The following is an 11,013-nucleotide window of genomic DNA, read 5'->3' on the forward strand; positions in this document are numbered from 1 at the left end:
CCCCCCATTTGCTTTATTAAAAGCTAAGTGGCCCAGACTGCAGACCCTTCCCTGCCTCACGCTGGGCTCCCTCATCGAATCTGCGAACTCGTTTTCCTGTATCGGTGGTACATGCTCACATATCTGGCAGGAAAAGGAGTTCTGTGCTTGCAGACATTTTTTTCACCTGGCTTTGGCATTTCTCTAATTTTGTCCCCAAGCGAGTAAAAAAAAAAAAAAAAAAAAAAAAAGAAGAAGAATTCTGCTTCTCGGCTTCAAGATGTGTTAGATTGAAGGAAAAGGAGAGAAAGGCCCAGAGAGGGTAGGCACGAAACACAGCCACTCAGGTCCTCTGTGTCCCAGGAGCTCACAGAATCACAAGGCTGCCTCTAGCCAGTTTCTCTGCCTCGAGAGCCTTGCTTTCCAAACCTACCTCTCAGCCGAAGTGTGTTTAGTTCCTTATCCCAGCTGGCACGCTCTGTCTCCACCACCCCTTGGCCTCTTGGATGCCTCCCCAGCCAGCCTCATGCTGGGCAGGAGAGGGACTCATGGCAGACAGATTAGGGTTTTCAAGCACCCCCAGGAGGAGGAAGTTACTTGTTCCCACGGGCCTGGGTTTTTCTTTCTGTGGGTGTGTTTTCTCTTTCTGAAACCAGGAAACTAAATTTGCCTAATGGTTAAACCCAAAAGGATTACAGATTCTTTCTTCAAGAACCCTTGGGAGGCCTGTTGTCCAATCCTCTGTGTTAAAAGCACGGCCGTTTCCAAGTCACCCAGGCAGAGGGGATGCTTTCTAGACTCTTCGGTGAAGCCTATTCTACTCGGTTATTTTTAGAAGAAGTACCATATCAACAGACCATTCAGATTTAGGCTTCCCATTCTTCTCCCCAAACACTACACAATATCTCAACTTCCTAAAAAAGACAAATTTCAACATTTCATCCCCCCCACCCCCACCCCCACCATTTCTTTCTCCTCTTTGAACAAAACCACTCTTAGGTTCAGGCTCTCACACACTTGCATTCTTCACATTTCCGTTAATTAGCCTTGAACGCCCAGCAAGTTCTGCTTTTCTTGCAATAATTGAGATCCTCTTTCTCGCCCAGCATTTTTACTACAAAACGTGTTCTCCCTTGGCAACGGATCCCAACGTTCAACGGCCTTCCCGTCAGGCATGTCACTGTTGGCTGCTCCAACCTCCAGACAGGTGGGGTCCCCTCCCCGCAGCCCCTGCGTGTCCCACACGGGAACACGGGTCTCAGAGAGGCCACTTAGAGTCTTTGCCTTCTCGGTCTGATGGCTGTGTTTGTCAAAGAACTGTGGGCGCGGGCTGAGTTTGAATCCCAAGCTACTGGGCCTTGGGAGGGTATCTAACCCCTCAGTCTCAGTCAATTGGTTGGGAAAATGAGGCTATTGTCCCCTATCTGGAGGTGAGGCCGCTTTAAGGGTGAAGGGAGGTAACACACCCAGAGAAGGGAGCTGAGCCAGCACGGTCTGGGAGGGCTCTTGGTAATTTTACTTCCCTGTGGTTACCTACAAGTGCCTTACTATTACTTAATGTATCCTTTCTAGATCTCTCCTTTTTTTTTTTTTAATGCTTATTTATATATTTTTGAGAGAGAAAGAGAGAGAGAGAGAGAGAACAGGGGAGGGGCAGAAAGAGAGGGAAGAGAACGAATCCCAAGCAGGCTCCAGACGGTCAGCACAGAGCCCGACATGGGGCTCGAACTCACGAACCGGGAGATCACGACCTGACCCAGATCAAGAAGCAGACACTTAACCGGCTGAGCCACCCAGGCGCCCCTCGATTTCTCATTCTTAATTCTTTTAAACATATTTTCAGCTGCCGTGCTCCAAACAGTACGCTCTGTATTTGTTCTATCAACGTGTAAGACCACGATCCTTAACCTTGTCTATGCCTCGGGACAACGTGGGGGCTTTTAAAAATAATGCACGTGTCCGGGCTCTACCCCCGACCCGCTGTGTCAGAATCTCCGGGGGTTAGGCCTTGGGCATCATCTTAAAAATCTCCAGAGGCCAACAAGTCAATGTGAAGCTCAGGACGGGACGACTGGTGAGCAAGGCCCGTGCGGGCAGACGCCGCTCTAGGGGACGCCTGCCTCGCGGAGGCAGAGTGGCGAGGACACAGGGCTGAGGCGACAGCAGCAGATCGGAGGCCACCCAGGTCCCTTCCCACCACGGCTTTGCTTGCTCAGCTCTTCCTCCAGTTCTGGGCAATGCTTCAGCCTCCCTCCAATAATTCCCCATTTCTGCTGAAGCCAGCCGGAGGAGGCTTCCCTGGCAACCCAACCAACTTCTACGAAGGCAACAAGCTCTTTAGTCTAACTCAGTCTTATTTATGCAATCGTCTTTTGACCAATAGGGAACTTCAAAGCAAGACAGTTGGGGGAACCCGGGACAGTCTCTACCACCGAGACTCCCAAATACACTCCCTGATGTTCCCTGGCCCCACACCCTCTCCTCACTTGTAAGACAAACCTCTCCTGCAGCTCAAGTTCTGGGCACCCGTGAATCCAGGGTCCTTTTCATTTGGTGGACACATTATAGGAGCGACGCTGGAGGCGTAAATATTCTAAGACACGGCCATCTCCGAGGACCTGAGTATATGATGCCTTTGTGTCAACGGAGGACGGTTACCCTCTGGGGGCATATTTCGAGAACTCTTATCCTTTCCTCCTTTCTTTAGTTCATGTCACCAGCTCATTCGCACCAGCTTCTCCTTTCTCACTCCCTCAACTTCACAAGTTTGACAAAATATTATTGGTGTTGCCAGCAGGTCAAAACTTTTAAATTTTTTTTGATGTTTATTATTTTTGAGAGAAAGAGAGACAGAAAGTGAGCAGGGGAGGGGCAGAGAGGGAGGGAGACACAGAATCCGAAGCAGGCTTCAGGCTCCGAGCTGTCCGCACAGAGCCCGAGGCAGGGCTCGAACCCACGAACTGTGAGATCATGACCTGAGACGAAGTCTATGGCTTAACCGACTGAGCCACCCAGGTATCCCATACACTTTTAAAGAGCACTTTCAAAACAGTAACTCTCCCTGACCTCAACCATCACCCCAAATTAAATTTTTAACTTTTATCTCTGATAATTTTTCACACACACACACACACACACACACACACACACACACACACACACTGCCTGAGGCAGCATTTAATTTTCCTGCACAGTCTCAACAGCAGTGTCACTATTCCGACATTTCTAGGATAGAGACAGACAGAGGTCAGTCCGTACTCTTCTCTCAGGGGTGGACCATTGTGAAATTCAGTACACGATGAGGGATTTATATCTTCCTTAACATCTGGTGCCCAGGAATCAAAGGCAGGATACCCATCTAGAACAACTGGTCCGGGGTAACACTCCACACCAGTGCCCCGTGATATAAATGTATGTCTCCACTGCTCTGTGATCTACATTATGCCCACACCCTTCCAGAGTGGAATTAGGTTTGGAAAGCACCCGACGTCACCTGACAACGTCCAGAAGTAGAAAGCCTAGCGCAAGAAGCACTATTTTTAAATGAGGAAATAGGACCATTTAACAGTGTACAATGGGAAACACAACCTCATCGGTTCTAGTTTACTGATGTTAAAAGCACAGTGATGTTTAACACACCCAACCTTTCTTTCTCTCCAATATTTTCCCTTTCTGCCCTCAAAAAACAAGGTAAGCATTTATTTTTAAAATTTTTGTTAATGTTTAGTTTTGAGAGAGAGACACAGAGAGCAAGCAGGGGAGGGGCAGAGAGAGAGACACAGAATCGGAAGCAGGCTCCAGGCTCCCAGCACAGAGCCCGACGTGGGGCTCGAACTCACGAACCGTGAGATCATGACCTGAGCCGAAGTCGGACACTTAACTGAGTCACCCAGGCACGCCCAGAAGTGTTTCTTTAAAACCACGATTCCTTTAGCCAACGATCAACTTGATAAATTTTTTTCTCTCAAGACCTAGGTAACAAATGGGACGATCACAGAAATAATTCACCGAGAAATGGAATTACCAAATTAATTTACTGAAAGTTTTGTTTCATGAACCTAAAATACCATCGATTTTTATATCATTACTTTACGTGCTGTTAAAAAAGAAAAACAGAATGGCTACCCTGCAAATTATTGAGATGTCATTAACTGTGATTTCAGAGGTATTAAAATGTAAAAATGTGGTTGCCTTAGAGCTTGTGAAATACAGTAAATACATGCTTATTGGACATCCATTTGTTTTAGAAGTCATCATCTAGGTTCTGTTTTATTCTTAAATGTCTTTTTTTGTTTGACAGTGCTGCTTCCTATTCCTTTTAGGTAGAGAGAATTTAGTTATTAAAGTGAATTTCAATAGACTTAAATGGCAGGTCTGTTTTTTCCCCCCTATTTAATGGTGAAAGTGAGTAGTATTTCAAAAGCCTGGCCCACGGTTTATACAGAGTAGTTGTATTATTGTCATCTCTAATCCCTGCTGACCTTGTTTTCCCATCTAACCATTGCCCTGATCCTGGGTGGCTCAGTCGGTTAAGCGGCCGACTTCAGCTCAGGTCACGATCTCGCGGTCTGTGGGTTCGAGCCCCGCGTCGGGCTCTGCGCGGACAGCTCGGAGCCTGGAGCCTGCTTCCGATTCTGTGTCTCCCTCTGTTTCTGCCCCTGACCTGCTCACGCTCTGTCTCTCGCTCTTTCTCAAGAATAAATTTAAAAATATTTTTTAAAAAAATGAAACACTGCCCTGATGCTATCTGATAAAACCGTCATCTCTCTAACACTTACTATGTACCTGGTACTGAGCCAAGCACTCTACATGGATTGTTTCATTCAGTCCTTAGAACAAGACTTCAGATGCTGTTATTAACCCCATTTAACAGACGAGAAAGTTGAGGCTTAGAGAGGGAACGTGACTTTTCCGAGGTGCCAGAAGCAGTAAGCGCTGGAGTCAGAGCTGAGATACGTGCTGGTAGGTAAGCACCATCTGCTCCCCAGGACGTACTGCAAGAAACCTCCCAAGAGTCCACACTTCAGATTACACGCTGAAAGAGGGAAGGGAGGACCACCGGGCACCGTCCCTCGGCCCGGGATGGCTGCAGACTGGGAATGTGATGTGGCCTCTGTAGGCCGACCGCTAACAGCTTTTTCCGTGGCCGGAGTGAGCTGCTGGAGAAACAGGACCCCAGGGCGGTGACTGGAATTCCGCAGAAGCACAAGGGAAGGGTGACACAAAACGCCTGTGACGTGAACGCGCAGCAACGGTCTCAAACATCCCTTTGAGAAGTGTTACAAGGCCCCTCTTGATGCTTCACAGAGGAGCACAGAATCAAAGTGTTTGAGCTGGAGAGGACTTAAAAGGTTATCTAGACCAGCAAGCTCAGCATCTCCTGAGATCGATAAGAAATGCAGATGCTCAGGCCCCAGCCCAGACCTTCAGAATCATACTTTGTGCCCTCGGGGGGTGAAGGCACAACCCGGGTTTGCGCAAACCCTCCAGGAGATTCTCATGCCTGCTAAAGTTCCGGAACCACTGACCAGCCCTGACCAGTCCAACGTCCTTATCTGACAAGGACTGTGATGCCCTCGGTCCGGCCACATGGACACAGCAAAGCGAACGAACAGAACCGCAGCCCTCAGGGTCTTAGTCTAGAACCTCAACCGTTTCAGGGGTTGGTTCTCCGTTCACAGTGGTATCGATTTTCGAAGAACTTGGATGTGCTAAAATATCGTGAAACGAACTATAGTTCCTCTCATGGAACCTGGATATCGGAGGCAGAGGATATCTGGCGTCACAGGGCGTAAGTTCACAACAGGTCGGGCGAAGACCAAGGAGTTATAGCACCCAGCTCTCGAATGCCGGAGACTAGTCAGCCCCGCACACCCTGATAGAAATTAACGGAGACACATGTTCAAAAAGAAGAACAGATCACAGATAAGGCTTTAAGCCAGAGGACGGCCTCAGTCATCAAGCTGTGGTTCACAGAAGTCTCATAAAATGTAATGTTTTCATCCAATTAACAAACCCATTTGTACTCTCCCAGTCCAATCGGACGTTATTAGATCATCCCGATTCAAAGCAGGTGAAACCCCAGGCGCACACACAGGTGGCGAAGGGCCCATTTCGAGTTTAGCTGGTCCTGGATCCCCCTGGAAACAACTCCATGAGCATCGTTCACCTTTTCTGAGTTTGTCTGAAGCTGGGCTCCACAGTTACCAACAAGATGAAAAGGGCGGGGGTGGGGGGGGCAGTGAACAGAATAGCAACTTCCTGGCTCCTTCTTACTTTACCCAGTAGGTCAGTCTCCTGGATTTTGTTCTGGAACAGTGTATCCTCGTGTCTGGAAGGGGAGACCGAGGCAGGTGGGAAGGAGGTACAGGGAACACGACCGCCACGGTGACCCTGTTGTCCGCATGACCACCGAATTTCCCGGCCACCGAGGCCTCGGAGAAAGGTCCCTGGGTTTGAGCCGCTCCCCAGAGCGCGTGCACATGTCCGGAAGGGCAGTGGTCCCCCCCCCCCCCGGGACGGCCCCCCCCCCCCCCCCCCCGTTCACCACCGCCCTCTGCTCCCCGTGCCACACGCTTCCTGGTTTTGTAGGCCGCACACCTTGTTCCCACCCGTCCTGCAGGCCAGCCACGCGGGAACCCAGGACCCCACAGCCTTCCATCCCTCCCCGAACACCCCGCTCAGCAAGCGGGGCTCCTTCTCGTTTCGAATAACCCCTCGCAAACACCGTGTCCTGCGGATAGAGCCGGCCTGAACCTGCGGCCAGGAGTGCACATCCCTCCTCCCGGGCCCCCACCCGTTTCAGCACACGGCACCCCCTTCGGTTTATTCCGCGGGGTACCAGCAGCGCCCGAGACGCAGCCACGGCCACGAGAAGACACCCCACGAACTCCGCTGAGCCACACAAGTAACGAGACCATTTGCGCGCAATCATCTCTCCTCCAGCTTCTCAAAAGGCTCCTTCACTCAGGGCGCCCGGGTGGCTCAGTCGGTGTAAGCGTCTGACTCCGGCTCAGGTCATGATCTCACGGTCTGTGGGTTCGAGCCCCGCGTCGGGCTCTGGGCTGACAGCTCGGAGCCTGGAGCCCGATTCTGTGTCTCCTTCTCTCTGCCCCCCCCCCCCCCCCCACTCTCTCAAAAAATAAACATTAAAAGAAATGTTTTTTCTTTTAAATGGATTCTTGGGTCCTGCACTTGACAGACCCTTGAACTGGAATCCATATGGGGGTTGAGGGCATTTGTAGCAAACAACACAGGTAATTCTTCTGCTGATTTGACTCAGGTGATACTTTGTCCCCCTACTAAAATGTCAGTTCCTTTGGAAAGAGAATGGCCTAGTAAACTTTATTAACTGCTTATACTATAATGTTAATTTTAGCTGAAATTCCTTCCTGAAAGATTTAAGTAGAAAGGAGGCAGGGCACCTGGGTGGCTCAGTCAGTTAAGTGTCTGATTTCTCAGGTCATGATCCCAGCGTTCCAGGGTTCGAGCCCCATGTCAGGCTCTGTGCTGACAGCTCAGAGCCTGGAGTCTGCTTCGGATTCTGTGTCTCACTGTCCTTCTCTTACCCTTCCCCACTTGCTCTCTCTCTCTCTCTCTCTCAAAAGTAAACAAACATTAAAAACATTTTTTTTTTTTAATTTTGAAGAAAGGGTGGGGGAAGAACAGTCATGGAATACATCCAATTTTGATTTGAAATATTCTCTGGATAGGAGGACATTTTACACCCAATCCCCCTCTAATCAAAATGCTTATCTGCCAAAGTGGCTTATACTGCATAAGAATAAAGTCAAGGCGAAGGAACTTTTAACAATGGCCACTTTAAAAAGAAATTATAGGGGCGCCTGGGTGGCTCAGTTGGTTAAGCGTCCAACTCTTGGTTTCGGCTCAGGTCATGATCTCGTGGTTCATGGGTTCAAGCCCCACGTCGGGCTCTGGGCTGACGGCACGGAGTCTGCTTGGGATTCTGTCTCCCTCTCTCTCTGCCCCTCCCTGCGCTCGCTCTCTCTCTCTCTCTCTCTCAAAATTAAACAAACATAAAAAAAAAAGAAATTATAATACCTGTAGTTCTTTTTTTGAAAAAGGATATTTTTATCGGAAAACTCAGTATTGCAAGGTGCTTATAAACTCTTGCCTTTTTACTCAAAAGGAAAGAATTTATTTGGGCTAAAATTTCAGAAAACACTTAAGTGGAGCCACAGTAGGTAGGGTCTGGTCGTAATGCTGGATTTTAGAAGTGCTGTAACTCAGACATCTTGAGCCTGGTTTATTTGGTCCTTCCCTATGCACAGCACAGCTCCATGGCAAAAATCGTTTTGTTTCAATATGCTTATCAGTGTATCCTTAAAGAAGCACACAGAACTCTGTTACACAATGAAACAAATATTCTTTAGGTTCCTAGGAAGTGCGTTTATTTTTCCCATTTTAAGGGTTTGCCACATCATACCCTTACACACACACGTGCCCACTCCGGCCATCTCCATCTCAGAAAAGAGCCCTGTCGGCTGTTGAAGTTGCAAATTGAGAAGTCCGCCTGACTCCTCTTTTTCCCATATTCCCCAAACCCAACTCAGCAGCGAGGTCCTTCAGTCAACATGCACAAGCCATCCTCAGTCTGACCCTCCTCGTCTCTACCACCGGGGCCGTGTACGCGCGTGCCCCAACCGCCAGATAAAATACAAGACACCCAGTTACGTTGGAATTTCACGGGCACAGTGAGTCAGTTTTGGTATAAGTAGATCCCAAATATGGCATGGGACATACTTATGCTAAAAAAGGATTCATTGCTAACCTTTCGGTTTAATCTGGCATCCTGTATTTTTATTTGTTAAATCTGCCAACCTGTCTGCTTTCCCTACACAGTCCAATCTTTTATTTATTTTTTTAATCTTTATTCTTGAGAGAGGTCAGACAGGGTGTGAGCAGGGGAGGAGCAGAGAGAGAGGAAGACACAGAATCCGAAGCAGGGTCCAGGCTCCGAGCTGTCAGCACAGAGCCCGACGCGGGGCTCAAACTCACGAACTGTGAGATCACGACCTGAGCTGAAGTCGGACACTCACCCGACTGAGCCACCCAGGGGCCCCCTCAATCTTTTATCTATTGACTAAAATCCTCCCACAGCTTTCTTCAGAATTTAGAATTAAAGCTAAGTTCTTTACCAAAGCCTTGAGGGTCCTCGATCAGAGAAAGTGGGAGAGGTTGGAGAGGCAAGCAGAGAGCTCTCTGCTCTCTGCAGGGCTCTCTGCTTGCCTCTCCAACCCTTTGGCTTCAGCCAGAGGAGATGTCCTTCTTCCCTGCAGACACTCAAGCTCATCCCCACCTCAGGGCCTTTGCACTTGCCCTCCCTTCTCACATCCTCTCCCTCTCCTTGTCTTCCACATCATTCAGATCACAGCTCAAAGACAGACCCCCTCCCCAGCCAATCTGGCTAAAGTAGGCACCCCACCCAACATGCCCTGTCACGTTACTCAGTCTTACCTTCCTCAGGGCCCTTCATCCTGCCTGAAAGCACTCAGCATATTGCCTTTTTTGTCTCAACTAGCAATGCACACGCCATTAGAGCAGAGCCCTGTGTCTTCTGTTCACGGTCTCCAGAGCACCTAGACCTGAACCTGGCATTCAACGGCCTCCCTTTATGTACCTGCTGATGACAAGGTCAATGGGTTTCCCATCTGTAAAATGAAATCCCCCTTCACGTCCGCAGGTTCAGCTTCTGCAGGAGTATGAGAACATCCCTACGCAACCTTTCCTGCACCAAACGCAGACTTTTTCCCCCGTCAGGCAGCGACTACACATTTTCACCTTTTGCATGACAGTGCTGCCCGCTTCTCCAAGGTCAGAGGCATCAGGAGTGGTGTCTTAGCACGAGGCGACAGTGGGTGCGGTGACTGGAGTGTTTCGCTGCGTTTTAGAACCTGTAATTTAAAAATTTAGTAAAAAGCCAAAAGGCCAAAGTGTTGATATGAACGCTATAAAGAGCAGAAATGTCAGAAGCCTAATCCAACTGCAAGAAGATGAAAATCACAAGATAGGCTGACAGCCAGGACCCTGAAGCCTTAAGAAACACACTTCTTTTTGATGTCAGCTGGTAGCCTTGTTGTGAATAAAGTGCATAAAATTAGAGACCGAGGATAAAATGCTGAATATATATTGAAAATTAGGTCTAATCTGGAAAGTACAATTAGAAACGGTACAAGTTGTTTAGCTGTCTGCAAATGGAAACCCTTATCACATATAAGCCTATTTTTGGCTTTCGGGCTCAGAAGAGGAAGAAGGGGCTGGCCGCCTGTGGACCATCGGTGGCACAGCCCTAAAGCAACATGTCCAGGTCCTTCCACAGCAGATGGCAATCCCTCTCGTTCTTTTATACCCCTCCTTAGTCCTGGGAAATCGTGAAGTTTCTGAAGAAGACAAGCCCCAAGTGTTAGTTTCAACTCTTGCAAGCTGCTAGGAGAGTAAAATATTTTCAGTGGTCGCCCAGGCTCTTTTGTGCTGTTCAGATAGAGGATTGGGAGGCAGGACAGGAAACCACAGGGCACAGGAGAAAGGGAAGTGCCGAAGTCATGGTATTGGGTGTGGGAGTCCATAAGCGGACTCCAGCAAGAAGCAAGGGGGGAGATAAAGCACACATGTTAAGTAGAAGCAAATCGTTGAGGAAGTCACACGAATGTTCCCCATTTCAAGATTCTAAATTCTCACAGTTTCTTTAACCATCCTACAGAGGCAGTTGTGAAAAATACAGGCTCGTAATTTAAGAAAAGCACGGAGGGGCGCCTGGGTGGCTCAGTCGGTTAAGCGCCCAACGCTTCGTTTCTGCTGAAGGTCATGATCTCACGGTTCCCGAGTTTGCGCCCCGCGTCCGGCTCTGAGCTGACAGTGTGGAGCCCTCTTGGGATTCTCTCTCCCTCTCTTTGCTTCTCCCCTGCTCGCACTGTCATGGTCTTTCTCAAATAGAGAAGAGAAGAGAGGAGAAGAGAGGAGAAGAGAGGAGAAGAGAGGAGAAGAGAGGAGAAGAGAGGAGAAGAGAGGAGAAGA

The 11,013-nt window shown here is 48.9% G+C and overlaps 1 protein-coding gene across 5 annotated transcripts in view; it reads right to left on the reverse strand.

Moving 5' to 3' along the window:
- Positions 1 to 11,013, reverse strand: part of LYN (LYN proto-oncogene, Src family tyrosine kinase) — a 122,956-nt gene that overhangs the window by 87,164 nt on the left and 24,779 nt on the right. The window contains exon 1 of one of the 5 annotated variants that reach the window (XM_049633688.1): positions 413 to 6,468. The exons of 3 other annotated variants lie outside the window; for them this stretch is intronic. The gene's annotated coding sequence lies outside the window, so the exon portion shown is untranslated. Of the gene's footprint in view, positions 1 to 412; positions 6,469 to 11,013 lie in introns of those variants that run through there. One more of the 5 variants, XM_049633692.1, reaches the window with a different exon arrangement.

This window comes from Panthera uncia, chromosome F2, assembly GCF_023721935.1.
Source record: "Panthera uncia isolate 11264 chromosome F2, Puncia_PCG_1.0, whole genome shotgun sequence".
Taxonomy (NCBI): Eukaryota; Metazoa; Chordata; class Mammalia; order Carnivora; family Felidae; genus Panthera; species Panthera uncia.